General features: G+C 44.2%; 1 long non-coding RNA gene and 1 pseudogene across 1 annotated transcript; both read left to right on the top strand.

Moving 5' to 3' along the window:
• Positions 1–2774: 2774 nt before the first annotated feature.
• Positions 2775–4030, top strand: LOC127313533 (uncharacterized). The gene is made up of 2 exons (XR_007859061.1): positions 2775–3096; positions 3672–4030. It is a non-coding gene; the product is annotated as an uncharacterized lncRNA (long non-coding RNA).
• A 3338-nt stretch (positions 4031–7368) lies between these two features.
• On the top strand, positions 7369–10488 carry LOC127313534 (tau-cadinol synthase-like; annotated as a pseudogene).
• The last annotated feature ends 4733 nt before the right edge of the window (positions 10489–15221 follow it).

Here is a 15221-nt window from a genome sequence, read left to right as displayed (position 1 = left end):
GCGGCGCGCCCCCCTCCTGGGCCGCGCCGGCCTAGTGTGTGGGGGCCTCGGGCCTCCACCTGGCTTGCCCTTCTGGCTCCGTAATTCTTCCGGAAAAATAAGACCTTTGACATAAATTCCGGGGATTTTCCTGAAAGTTGGATTTCTGCACAAAAACGAGACACCAGAGCAATTCTGCTGAAAACAGCGTTAGTCCGTGTTAGTTGTATCCAAAATACACAAATTAGAGGCAAAACAATAGCAAAAGTGTTCGGGAAAGTAGATACGTTTTGGACGTATCACGTAGCCATCTCCTGGCTGCAGCGAAGGAGGCTTGCAGAACTCCTGGAGAAGTTAACATTGAGGCCGGATGCGCAACCAAAGAGGTGTAGGATTTCCCTGACAGCGTCGAGGTTGCTGGTGGTGGGATGGCAGAAGAGGACGACGTCATCGGCGTATAGGGATATAGGCGGTATGTCCTTTCTTGGGTGGAGCCGCTGTAAGATGCCCAGTTGGACGGCGTGCTTGAAGAGCCTGCCCAGCACATCGACATCAAGGACAAAGAGCTGGGGCGACAAGGGGTCGCCCTGCCTTAGCCCTCGCTGATGCCTGATGGGTGGCCCGGGCTCGCCATTGAGAAGGGCGCGTGTGATCGCAGATGACAGCATCGACAACCACTCGAGGAACCTGTTCCCGAAACCATAACATCGCAGGGCCTCGGAGAGGAAAGACCAAGAGAGCGAGTCAAACACCTTTGCTAGATCGAGCTTGAGAAGGACTCGCGGCTTGCCCAGTTGGTGTAGGAGCTTTGCTGGCTGTCTTACCAACACGAAGTTGTCATGGAGGCTTCGGCCCGTGATGAAGGCATTCTGGTTGTTGCTGACAAGGGTGCCGAGGCGTGGGGCCAGTCTGAGCGACAAAACCTTGGCGAAGATTTTCGCGACCAGGTGTATGAGACTTATGGGGGCTAGCGTCAGGTCGCTTAGCAAGCAGAGTCAAGAGCGCCTGGTTGAGCTTGCTGAAACCCCGGCCCCCGGCCTCGTAGATCGAAGAGCTGCTGGAAGACAGCAACGAAATCCTCCCTGACCGTGGGCCAGCAAGCACAGACGAATTCTACGGTGAACCCTTCAGGTCCAGGGGCTTTTCTAGCGAGCAGTCTTTTTATCGCGTTCCAAATCTCCTCCGTGCTAAAGGGCGCTTCAAGCTCCTGCAGATCATGGGCCTCGATAAGCTGGGAGAAGTCCAGGGTGTGTTCTCTAGCGACTGCGGTACCAAGGAGGGCGTCAAAGTGCTGGAACGCGGCCTCGGCCATCACGACGTGCTCGTGCTCGGTAAGGACTCAACTGTACGTGGCAATGCTGAAAATCCTGTTTTTCTATCTCCTGTAGGTGCACTGGCGGTGATAGAACGATGTGTTTACTTGTCCCTGTCATTCAATTTGTGTTCAGATGCTTTACAAAATTATGTTTCCATCTTATTTTCCGTGCCTCTATATCTGCTGAACCTCCTTAGGCTACCCACAATGGGAGTATCATAGGTGGTATCATGCATTTCATGCATGTAAAATGCTGATGTGGCAGTGCTATTAAGGAGGAGAGAGAGGATACTAGTATCATAGGTAGATACCATATCATAGCACATACTACTAGAAAAATTAATGTCAAGTCACTAGTAGAAAAAGAGTCTTCCGTCCACCTCCATTAGTCCCGGAAATATTCGAACCGCGACTAAAGGGGGCTTTAGTCGCGGTTCGGGAGGCGACCCACGACTAATGCTCCATCCGAGACGAAAGGGTACCCCTTTAGTCGCGGTTGGTAACACCAACCGGGACTAAAGGGCTATGGAGGGATGCGGCCGGCGGAAAAACCTTTAGTCCCGGTTGGGGACACCAACCGCGACCCCTTTAGTCCCGGTTGGTGTCTCCAACCGGGACTAAAGGTTTTTCCGAGTTTTTTTACTCCCACGCACCCTGCACCACCCCCACCCCCCACCCCCCCGTGGATCGCTTTTTTTGGTTTGTAAAATACAAAAGAAAATGATAGAAAATTCAAAAAAAAATTGTTTTCAGATTCTTGTATGTTATGCAACCTACTATTCGGAGAAATTAAGAAATTCGAATTTTCACTTTTTTTGCAAAAAAAATTTAAAAAATAGTAAAACCGCAATAACTTTTGCATACGACGTCGGAAAAAAACGTATAATATATCAAAAAAATCCTGGGAAAAAGTTACATCCGGATTCACCGGGGTTTACCCGGTTAGCCAATTTTTAGATTCTCAAAATTCCAAATGAAAATATGAAAGCAGGAAGATTTTAGTTTTTGCTATAAATTATGGATTTTATATTTTTCAAATTTTTCAAAAAATAAAATTAATAATTGCATCCAGCATAAAGATTACTATTACTTTTACCCAATTTTTAGATTTTCAAATTTTTAGGTTTTGGCAAAAAAAATATTTAACAAATTAAAAAAATTAAAAATAATAAAAATTAAAAAGTAAATGTTTATTTATTTATTCACGGTTATTATTACATCATTATTTTTGTTTATGAAAAAAATTATTTGAAATTCAAACAATAAAAAAATGTGACTTCGACCAACATGTTAATATGATTGATATGATACTAGTATCACATACATGTGCGCGTAGCACTTGGATGCGGGACGGAATGGAACTCGGAAGTTAAGCGTGCTAGAGGTGGAGTAGTGGGAGGATGGGTGACCGAGCGGGAAGTTTGACCACGAGTAAGTAATTTGACTAGAGATAAGTGTAGTTAGAGATAGAGACTAAGCTATGCATTCTTGTTCTGACCTTGAACATTTAGGTTCCCTACATTTGGGTTAGTCTTTGAATGTTTACTGTCTACCATCTATCATATTCTTTGTTTCTTTCGTCATTCAATAAAAACGTTCCCATTTCCATAAAGGAACTGAAAGATGCCCTATATTTTTGCAGCAAACAATGTATAAAAAAGGACATTTAGTTGGATAACACACGGTGGATTTGTGCTATTGTAGTGCTTTGTTTTTCTGCAAGTATAGCCAAATTCTTGGTATGATTATCTCTCACCTAGCATTGTGTAAGGAATTGTGGACAGTTATATATTTTTCACCTGGTATGATTATCTCTCAACTAGCATCGAGTATCTAATTTTTTCTCCAACTTTTGCTGGTTCGTATGGAAAGAATTTTTAGATGACGTACACTTGTGAAAACCATGGCTTAGTTTGCATATTCTATCATTAATTAGCTTGGTGAATCATATATTTATGTTAGATCATAGTTATGTTAGATCACATATGCTATTTTCGAATGGATAGTTGAGTCCTTTACTTGCGTTTCTCCTGGTTTATACATTGCTGAAATTCACATTCTGGTAAAAAGCATGAATTGCTTATATGGTTGGTTCTGTTACGTAGCTACATTCATCCTTTTAAAATAACCATACTACCTTTGCTTCATTTGCCGGCAAAATTAAATTTAACGAGTAAAGAAGCTGCAAAAGTGTTAGTCGAAAAAATATCTAGATATCCTTAATATGGTGCTTCCAGGTTTGTATATTTGAAAATGGCTACATTCTTGTTGCTGCACTGAATCTTGAAATAGACGTGCTACTTTAGTTCAATAGCTGTTATAAAAATGCTTGGAATGCAGTCTTTCTAATGTGTTAATTTATCTTTCGGTTCTGTAGAGTCCTGGTGATCGAATTTCCACAGCACGGGATGCAGTTCAATAAACTTCTGTCGAGATTACTTAAGTTCACTATGGAGTATGGAGGCTACCTTTGCATTTACGATGACTTTGTGCATCTGTGATCTGAGTACCCATGCTCAAACCTTGTGTGATCCTTTCGGCAGCCAACGGGAGTTCTTATGGTGATGTGCCCTCACAGCTCTTAATCTATGTCATGTTCTAATGGAGTGCCTCTGTCTCGTGGCAACTAATCACAATGCTCCCTTTTCACAAGTATGCGACATAGGAAAAATATATGTACTGTTTTTCCTATTTGTGTTGCTACACTAGCAAACTTGCAAGTTTTTAAAGCATTCATTTATATAATGTGCGCTTTATCTTTGCTTGACTTGGATTTATTTTCACCAATTCCTCTTACTTATTTATGCCTCAGACAAAATTGCCTAGGTGGAGTAGGAGTGACTTCCTCTGTATAAGCAGTGTGCTCAAGTGCTTTTTTTTTCCGTGTGGGGTGTCCTAAAATGATCTCCAAGTGTACTTTTTTTGTGTGAATTCACTGATACCATGATGGGTGGCAGATTAATAAATTCTAGCTTGAATCTTTCTTTTGATGTACATATGTTGTTTAATTGTTCATTTACGTTTCTATTACAAGTAAGTCGTTTTCCTATTGTGGCGCGTGGAGGAAGACCAAGTGAGATTGGACATCGATTGTGCCGCCACTGTGCAGCGAGGAGCTGCCCCAAGGGGCAGCCCAACCACTAGTTTAAAGAATCTACAGGTGGTGCGCAGTGAGCCGTGCTAACTGAACTAGTTTCAGATGTGAAGGGTCATGCTCGCACACATAACACGGTGACACATTTTAAATTGACGTGTCTCCATACAAAATTTCATTAGACGACCTCTTCATGACGTGCCCAGATTTACAAAATGAGGCATCCAGCGATGCATGTGGTTTCTGTCGGTGGAACACTTTCATGGCACTAAGTTTGGAGATGCTTCACGCCTGAAATCATGTCACTAAGAGCATCTCCAATCGCAGTCCCCCAAAGCGATTTGAGGCGCGCCGGATAAAAAAAACGATCCCAGCCGCGTCCCCTAAACTCTTTTTTTGTCGGTGCGGCCTGATACAGTGTCCGGCGCCCGAGCCCGTCTCCGTCCCACAGGGGACGCTCCGGGCACGCCGGACACAACGAAAAGCGAGGCGAGACGTGGCGGGACCGATGCGTCAGCGACTCGGAAGCCTAAAACCCCGTCGTCTACCTTTGGTCAAGCGACGTTAATGGCGTCCCAGTTTTCCCAGCCAACGTAGGGATGTGTCTCGTTGTGCATGGCCGCGTGGCCGTCCGCGTCGGCGTTATTGCGTGCAACCACCCACTGCCGCCGCGGTACATTAAGAGGCCCTGCGGTTCATCTCAATCTCTCGCTGCTCCCAGATCTTCTCCTCGCCGCCCCCAGATCTTCTCCTCGCCGTTCCAAGCAATGTCGTCGTCCTCCCGCAAGATCTCCGCGGCGAACGGCTTCGGCCGCGGCAGCCTCACCATCAAGGAGGCGTGGGCGTTGTACCACGCTGGATATCCCGTCCCGCCGGACATGCGCCTGCCAAGCAGCGGCGACTGGAAGTTGGCCGTGAACGGCATAGGCGTCCCGCCGCCGTCGAGCACGGAGCGCTGGAAGGACGCCATCAGGGCCCGGTGGGCTGAACTCGACGCAGAGGACCGGGCCGATCCGACTTGGGCCAAAAACAACGACGCCTGGTGGGGCACCTACTTCCAGGCGAAGTACGACATGGAGATGCGCATCATCACCGGCCTCGTCGGTGGGCCGAACAGCTGGAATAGGGAAGGGCGCGCCCTGTTTTGAGGCGTTCCGGGGCGCACCCTGGAAAACGTCATCCACGGCATCCACAACGGCGCTCCAAGGTTGGAGGCACCGTCCTCACCGTCACCGTCTCCCGCAGCGCATGGCAGCCGAGGAGGACGAGTACGTCCTCCTCCAACTCTTCCTCCTCAGGACCGGCCCGATCGACGCCGTCCTCATCGTACCGCTCCACGCCCTACACCGTCCCCAATCGCGTGGTGAAGGAGGAGCCGGCGACGCCCGTCAATCCCAGGCGCAGCGGCAGCCGGCGGTAGCAAGAGAGGCGCGGTGGCGCCCTCCTCATCCCGAAGCCGGAGGTGAAGGAGGAGCAGGACGAGGATGAAGCGGCGAAGGCGGCGCGGCTGGCGGAGTACGAGCGGCAGCAGCGGCTTATCGCCAGCAGCGACGACCCCGAGGACTGCCCAGGGCTGCGAGCGGCGTTCTTGGCGTCGCTGAACGGCAAGGACGCCTGAAGGGGCGACCTCGACACAGCGATCGCCATGTCCATCCGCGACACCGGCAAGCCGCTCGTGGACCTCACCGACGACGGCGAGGCAGGACCAAGCGGCCTGGTGAAGGACGAGCCCGACGAGCGCGTCAAGCGGGAGGTCTTCACCGACGACATGTACAACTTCCACCAGTACTACGATGCTTCCGGGCACCGCAAGTACTTCTAGATTAGGTTTAGTTTAAATTTAATCGAATTTCGTTCGAATCTATGTAATATATAGCAAGTTTGTACGAATTTAATCGAATCTCGCTCAAGTTTAAAATTTCCGAAATTTTGTTTGGGAGACGCGACTGGTAAGCGGCGTCCCCCAAACGCGGCACAACAAAACACGTCCCCCAAACGCTCAATCCGGCGCCGTTTAATTTGGGGTACGGTTTGGGGGAACCTGCTGAAAATGCTCTGAACTTTGAGATGCTTTAGATCTGATTTTTTTTTCCACTTTGGTGCTAGTTAAGCTGCATAAAATATAGACAGTTCATCAAAGGGTTAACACACGTTTTAATCAATTGGTTCGCACACACGTTTATTAGGCTTCTGCCATCTAGCGGTTAGTGATGTCAACGGTATCCCACTAGCTTCCTGACTGGTGATATATGCACACATGCATGTTTATGCCTTCTGCCCTTTGCTTTGAATATCATGTATGTGCCATGTGTGGCCCTGACACACAATAGTTCTTTAAAGTTCAAAGATGCAATCTGCTGGATGCACCTTTATTTTAGGTTTTTTAACCCCTGTTCAGGAGTATGTACTTGCCTATATAAGGCCATGTTCTGTTTCCACGTTCTTTCAAAGCTACTAAGCTAGTAGAGATTACTGCAGCAACAATCCATCACCGGTACATCATACATTGCCATGTCTTATTCCCAGGGCGCAACCGTTCCAAATACGGCACCTGTGTTTCATCCCACAGTATGGGGTGACTTCTTCATCGACTACAGTCCAGAAACATTACAGGTATATTTTTGTGTATGTATATCAGTACCTGATTTATTATTTTTCGGTCAGCTTGTTGTGGCAAATCCGAAATGTGTTGATGAGGAATACTAAGTAGTGACATCTATGCCTGAAAGTTGTTTGTGTTACTACCAACCGTTCTTATTTATGTTTGAACATGACATTATGTCTTTTGAATGTTTTCCAAATAGCTCCCCATATTTGTAAGATTATATTCAGTAACAATTGATGGGTGCAACCTGATTCGAGAAACATCATGCGGACAAACACTGTTATTGTCTACTCTTAACACACAGTTAAATAACGTCATCATACTACATAAGACTTTAGTTAACACTATGAAACTTATATTTTGGTATGCATGTAGATGTCTGAGGAATGGATGACAGATAGGTCCAATCAATTGAAGGAGAAGGTGCTTGGGGTACTTGAGGCTTGCAGTACTATAGTTGATAAACTGAACCTTGTGGACACTCTCCAACATCTAAGTATAGATCATCATATTAAGGAGCATACATGCTTCTGAATCCAATAGCTCCAACCTTCATGAGGTCGCTCTTCGATTCCGCTTACTGAGGCAGCATGGACTCTGGGTATCTCCAGGTATATACTAAGAACCAAACCCCCTAACAGAATGCATTTGGTATTCTCTGTAATTAATCTTCTAGTTTTACATGTATATTTATTAGTTTTTTCTTAAAATTGATAATTTTACTATATGTGAGCTATCATACAGAGTCATGTGATTACTAGTACTAATACTGAAACATCACGACTCACATCATAATCTTAAGGGCCCTATCTTAATCAACTTTGTCTGGGATATCCTTGTGTTACTCACATAAAATACTTATAAAACATATGAGACAAGAGCCATCATAGACTACCTAATATGCTCATCAGATGTATCATATATATCTTGCAGATGTATTCAACAAGTTCAAAGACGAAGATGGGGCGTTCAATGTTGGCATAAGTAATGACCCAAGGGGGCTCCTAAGTTTATACAACGCATCATATCTTTTAACTCATGGAGAGACACGACTGGAAGAAAGTATCTTGTTTGCAAAGCAACACCTTGAGTCGATGGAAAGTGACCTCAAGCCCCCATTGGCTGCGCAAGTGAGGCGTTCTCTTCACTTACCACTCCCTAGGACCTTGAAGAGAGTAGAGGCGCTGCATTATATGTCAGAATACCAAGACGAGCCGATGCACAATTCTTCAATTCTAGAATTAGCAAAACTGGATTTTAACCTTCTGCAACGCCTCCACTTGAAGGAGCTCAAGGCTCTTTCGAGGTAACACTAATATTTGACATAGAAAAGTTGTGAAGAGTTTTGTTTCTTTGATATTAGGATACTAAATATTGTAAGGATCTTTTCAGTTTTTTTTGTTGAAAACTTTCATTGTTGAAGCACTAAGAAGTACTACTACCTCCAATCTAAAATGGAGGTCATTAATAGCAATATTACCAACTAATAACTCTATTATTGATCATCTATTAGAAATGGTTTACTAGGATCCCAAATACGAAAGTAAAAGTACCATCTTGAAAACCGTGTGGATGTCCTACACCATCTTGGACAGGGGGTAGAAATATCTGAACTATTTAGGCTCAACCAATCAAGTGCGCAACTAGGCATAAACATGGGTGGGTATTGTATAACACAAGTAATTTTCATCTACATTTTCCACTTAATTATCCTGATATATAGTTCATTTCGAAGCTTAAATGTGAGAGAGACTATGCACATGTCTGTTTTACTAATTGGACAATCATGCATATTTATGGGAGAAGTAAACTCTCTTAACACAATATTTTAATAAGCTATCTAGAAAACATATAGTTTAATTCTTCAATGTTCAAGCTGTGATGCAAGCTTAGTATCATCCATCGAATTCATGTGTAATAACTCTGGGACATCTCTCAATGCATACATCTCATAAGTGAACCAAGCGAAATTTCTTTTACATACAATAATAAAAAGTCAATTGCAGGTGGTGGAGAGATCTTTACAGAGAAGTGGGGTTAACTTACTCACGGGACCGTGTAGTTGAGTGCTACTTGTGGTCATACATGGCATACTATGAGAAAGAATATTCGCGTGCAAGAATTATTCTAGCAAAAATAGTCGCAATAATAATCATGACGGATGACACTTATGATGTGCGTGCTACTTTGGTGGAGTGTAGACAACTCAATGAAGCTATACAAAGGTTGATATTTTTTTATGTTGCTTTATCTTCTTAATTTTGGAATGAAACATGCATTCACATAATTTCATTCAAAGGTTGAACTAAATAATTTTCATACAGATGGGAGGAGAGTGCCATTTCTCTTCTACCAGAGTATCTCAAGAAGTTCTACCTCAAGCTGATAAGCACATTTAAAGATTTTGAGGAGGAGTTGAAACCAGATGAGAAGTATCGTGTCTCTTTTAGCATAAAAGCGGTACGTCACTTGCATCTCACAACCACAAAATTTAAATTCATTTGTGCTATGTTTTGTTTTTATTTTCATTACTCTCGTAACACGAACTGTGCCTGGAACTTACATGATGATAATTGATGGAGAGTTATTTCCATTCAAAGATCTCTGATTTACAAAATTTAATGCTAGATATATAAACATGTAACACTTTTTAGATGTAGAAACCATATATTTCAATATGATGTGGAAGTTTCACTAGAAATCACTACATACATCAGGGCTCCCTTAAGGTATAATCCCACGTGGGTATCGAATCTGATTCTATATTGTAACACTTAAAGTATACATGTATATTTGAAATACAAAGGTTATTGTCTAGACCCATATACATGGTCTACATTAACATTAGTAATTTTTTTATTCCATCTGTAGTTTCAAATATTATCAATTAACTATCTCCAAGAAGCCGAATGGTCTCACCAGAATTACAAACCGAGATTTAATGACCAAGTGAAGGTATCTAGTATATGCTCCGGCGCACCGCTGGCATGTGTTGGGTTGTTTGTTGGTATGGGTGATACTGTTACCAAGGAGGCACTCGAATGGGCTCTCGGCTGCACAGATGCTGTCAAGGCTTCTGCAGTGGTGACACGATTAATGAATGACCTTACTTCGTTTAAGGTACAAATTAAATCTCCAAGATTATCACCCATATACTTTCTATCTTCTGGTAACACATCTCATGAAGCATATGTGTTTTCACAGCGTGGAAAGAACAAAAATGATGTGGCAAGTTCAGTGGAGTGTTACATTAGTGAGCATGGTGTGGCAGGTGATGTCGCCATTGCCAAGATAGTTTCTATGATTGAAGATGCATGGAAGACTACGAACCAAGCACGCTTTGATCTCGCTGAGCTACTTCCTGCGGTACAACGAGTCGCGAATGTATCAATCAGCATGTGGTTCATGTATGCCAACCAGAAGGATGCTTTTACATTCAGCAGTGGCCTTGACGGGACGATTAGGCGCATGTTTGTCAATCCTATTCGCTTCTAGACAATGGCGTGGTGGGTATATGAGTGTTGGTATGGTTTCATTCACCGACAACATCACCAATTATCTTGTCTAAGAAAACTTGTATCATCCAATCTATTGTAGTTGTGCCTTTTACCACTTGATTATTCTTTTCTCAACAATTATGATTGAGAAAATAAGGATTTGTATATTTCTATATTACTTAAAAGAAATAAATAAGCCTATTTACTCCTTATATTCTAATATGCGAGATGTGTTTTTTTATCTTACCCATAAGTGTAAATCATTTCAAGATCCATACATCATATTGTAGATAGCGCACGCCAGTGCTTTGCAATTCTACAGCGACACAAAACACACACAATAATAGGGATAATGGATGAAGCAAAATTTCATAATGAAACAAAGTTGCAATTATATATTTTAATAGCCCACAGGGTTGCGTGTTCCTCTCTATGCAATGAGAAATCTGGAAAATTATAATAGGAGGCAAACCAAAGCGCCACCATTCAGGTTGTTTCTTGCATGACCATTGTTGAATATGTTTATAATAAAGTTCGCCACGATATGTCTACACTGGTTCAAATCCAGCTCGGCCCAAAAATTTAGGACTTCGCGAATATGAACTAAATCCTTTTGATTTTCTTCCATTCCATAAAATAAAATGTCAGATCTCTGATCTATAGAAATAAAAGATAAAGAAAAAAGGGAGAAATTGGATTTCTAACCCATATCTCTCTCATTCCTTTCTTATAAACAAAATTTTTTCAACAAAGTTAGACCTAATCCAACAAACAAGACAAGGATTAATTATGAATCTTGATTATTCAAAGAATGTTTTCCTTCTTTTATACTAGATTATCAACTATATCTATATTTCTATTTATTAGATATTATGAAAACTAATGAAATTCTTCCCCTTTCACATCAATAGGTTTAGCCAAAGCATTTATAACACGACCCAAGTAAGCCTCGCTCACGGGTATCTGAGCAATTCTTCCTGTTGCTTTTACAACACTTCCCTCTTGTATCATCAACCCATCGCCCATTAATACAATGCCAACATTTTTGGATTCCAAATTAAGAGCAATACCCCTAGTGCCTTCTGCAAATTCTACTGCGATGACGATACTGTTGGGGAGGTCCTGCGACAAAATAGCTCGATGCCAGAATGATAAAAAGCTTAACACCTCTTATTTTACTTTTTCACTATTTTGAAATACGAAAAAGATCCAAATATAAAATGCAAAGGTCGTCTTATTTAAAACCTCAATCAGCACATCCCCTCTCTCCCACTTCACGCCTTGGAACACGTTGTTTTGATAGAGAGAAAGGCGTTTTCCCATCTTCTTAACCCGAAATGAAGGGGTACCCCCAGGAAGAGATCCAGTGGAGACGGGTGGGCCTGTAGTTCTTGCATGACCATTGTTGAATAACTTTATAATAAAGTTCGTATGCATCTTTTCGCTGTAGAGGCTGTGTGTCTCAACCTCCTTTTAGAAAAAAAATCTGATGCACCACCTCGTGCCACAAATAGAACAAATTGCAAAAAATCAAGGCAATAGGACGCAACTCCTCGCCGTTTCTCCTCGCCAAGGGATCAGAAGACCCGAGGCATACTCCCATGTTCTGCTGTTACTAACTAGCTGAATGACATAGGCATCCCCAATGGGCCTGCCGAAGATAGTACCCGGGGATTACTGAAGGTCCACGTATCGAAGAATAAGAAGATTCGGAAGCCCAAGATGTTATTATGGAAAGCTAGAGTTGTAATAGGAAGTGTAATTTGTAATCTTGCGGGATGGGTCAGAAACCCTCCCGGACTCTGTAAACTTGTGTACCACGAATCCCTCGGCTCCGCCTCCTATATAAGGGGGAGTCGAGGGACAAAGAAAGGATCGAATCGTTGTTTTCTCAAACCCTAGCTTTTGCATTGTCGAGTACTTTTCGGCTGAAACCTTCGAGATCTACTTGCCCTCTACATCCAACGAAACCCTAGTCTACTACTCGTAGGCATTGACAAGTTCATACCTTGTCAATTGGCGCCGTCTGTGGGATTTAGAGGCGACAAGGAGCTGATCTCGATGGCACGTTCAATATCGTCGACTTCGTCGATAGCAAGCAACATCATGGACAGAGGTAAACAGATCGAAACTGGTCTCGTTGATTTTGTTCCTCACCCGCCCTCCCGTTTGGATGCATGTGCGTATCTGGAGGAGCCCATGGAGGTGACGTTCGGAAGGTTTCACTTCCGCGTCGAGAAAGAAGGAGCGTACCGTCTCGAAGTTCCGATTTCGTCGGGATTATCGGCGGTCGATCCCGATTTTTCAAGCTCAGCATCATCCATCGAGTCAGGCGACGAAGAGATTTCATCGCCACGCTTCATCAGCACCAGAGCAAGCGAAAAACTCGCCAAGATCTTCAACGACATGTCCTTCGAGTCATCCGCGGACTCCTATATAAGCGATGACTCGAGTAGCATCGACAGCTTCGACTTCATCGACAATTCCATCACTGTTGGAAAGGTCTTCACCAATCTCTATGATGGTGTCACCAAAACCAGCAAGGTGCAGAATCCAAAATATCATCAAATCTACGCCATTGGCGAAGTAAGTCGCGATCAGCAGGAAACGTCGGAGGCTTTCGACGATTCGGGAAATCCATACGTCGATCCCTCTGACTTAAGGCGAGGTTTGGGCACTAAATATGTCGGGCCTACACCACGAATCAGGATTCAACTCCCACAATCAGCATGGGATAGAGCCGCAAGAGCTATGGATGGTTCAAAACCAATGGCGACAACTGCTACGACTGAAGAATTGCAGGCTTACCAATATAGGCTCGCTCGAGCTGCAAGAGAGTTAGAAAAACAGACAGCGGCTTTAAACAGGAGAAGGGAGGCAGCTTTAGCATCAAGCAGGCGAAGAGCGGAGTTGAGTCGACAATCAGGAACTTCGGGAGATAGTCACAGGGAAGCTCAAAGGAGAGCAAGATCTCGGCTGCAAAATATACCTGAAGCTGAAAGAGAGACTTTAGTTCAAAACCTCGACATGTCTTTTATGTCGATAGATACGAGAGGGAACATTATTCCCAAAACACCAGAAGCTGGGTATATGGCGACACAAGCCTTTATCCTCGCGTCTAGGCCACCTCCCGGAGATCCAAGAGAGGCGTTGTACAACATGGCCATGGCAGGATGTGGAGCCATGGGAGCAGCATTCGCAGCCACACCTCCCGAAGTACCTGCAAGACAAAATAGTCTGAGACCTACTGCAGCAGTGCAAGATCCACCAGGAGCAAGTGGCGTCAGAGATACGGCGGCCCAGGCCAGGGTAGGTAGAGCGCGACAAGAGAGAAGAGAACATCGGCGTTCACCAGAACTCACCGAAGAAGATATGTGTGGACTCCCATGTTTTACCCGACGGGTCCGAAAAACTCGAGTCCCATCAGGATTCAAGTTACCCGATAACTTCAAAAAGTTCGACGGCCTTCAAGATCCAGAGGATTGGTTAATCGATTACCTCGAGATGGTGAAGCTGATAGGAGGAACCAGAGCAACAGCCATGCAAAGCATCCAAGTACACTTGAGCGGAGCTGCGAGGTCTTGGATAAAGAAACTTCCCCCAGGTTTCATCGACAGCTGGGACAATTTTGAGGATGTGTTTGTCAAGAACTTCCGATCAACTTGCAAAAAGCCTGCGACACTCGAGGAATTGAGATCATGTCGACAGAAGCATGATGAATCAATGAGGAAGTACATCCAAAGGTGGAACATTATCAAAAACTCGGCAGAAAATATATCTGACGAGAGAGCGATAGACGCGTTTGTTGCAGGAGTTCGACGAGGAGATTTTGTGGAGGACTTGGGAAGAACTAACCCAAGGATAGTATCAGCATTAATGGAAATAGCAAATAGATGGGCAGATGGCGAGGATGCCGTGCATAATAAACGACACAGGTCACCAGAGGAGGACCGCAGTCGAAATTTTCAAAATAAACGACGATTTTCTCGACAATTTTCGGGTTATGATGCACCTGGCGAAATTTCGGCTGGGTTTCGAGCGAGCGCTGGAGGAAACAATAGAGATGAGTATCAAAGGAGCAACGAGCAGCGAGGCGACAATAGAGACGATTCCCGAAACAACAAGCCAAACAATGGGCCTAGGTCTCAGAGACCCTTCGTGTCCCCTGAGGATATGATGAACGGCCCGTGCCAGATGCATTTCTATTTCGACAATAATGGGAAGAGGCAGTCGGGGCAGTTGCAGAAGGATTGCCGGAACTTTTAAGCAATGATGAGATTCACCGGACAAGCCAATAATCAGGCAGCGAGTCGAAACCCTCAGGGACCTAGGAGTGAGATCCACCTACCACCTCCTCCCGCAATTACGGACGAAAATCGACATCAGCTCAGAATTGCGGCAGCACCAGCACCACCACCTTACATTGATCCCAACTCCCACGGAGCGGTCTCGATGATTCAGAAAGGCAGGCCATCCAATAGAGCGCAGAAGGTAATTTCGCGACAGGTGTTCATGGCAGAGAAGATGCCTCCACCAACAGTCGAGTACCTCAATTGGTCGGGACAGGATATTGGCTTCACAATTGCGGATCACCCGCAGCAAGTTCCTCGACCAGGGCAGTCAACACTTATTTTACCAGCAGTAATTGCAGGATTCGATGTATCTCGAGTATTCATTGATGGAGGTAGTAGTCTAAACCTTATGTACGCAGATACAGTAAGGAAGATGAAC

This window comes from Lolium perenne, chromosome 7 (assembly GCF_019359855.2).
Source record: "Lolium perenne isolate Kyuss_39 chromosome 7, Kyuss_2.0, whole genome shotgun sequence".
NCBI lineage: Eukaryota > Viridiplantae > Streptophyta > Magnoliopsida > Poales > Poaceae > Lolium > Lolium perenne.
This window is presented reverse-complemented; position numbering and strand designations above follow the sequence as displayed.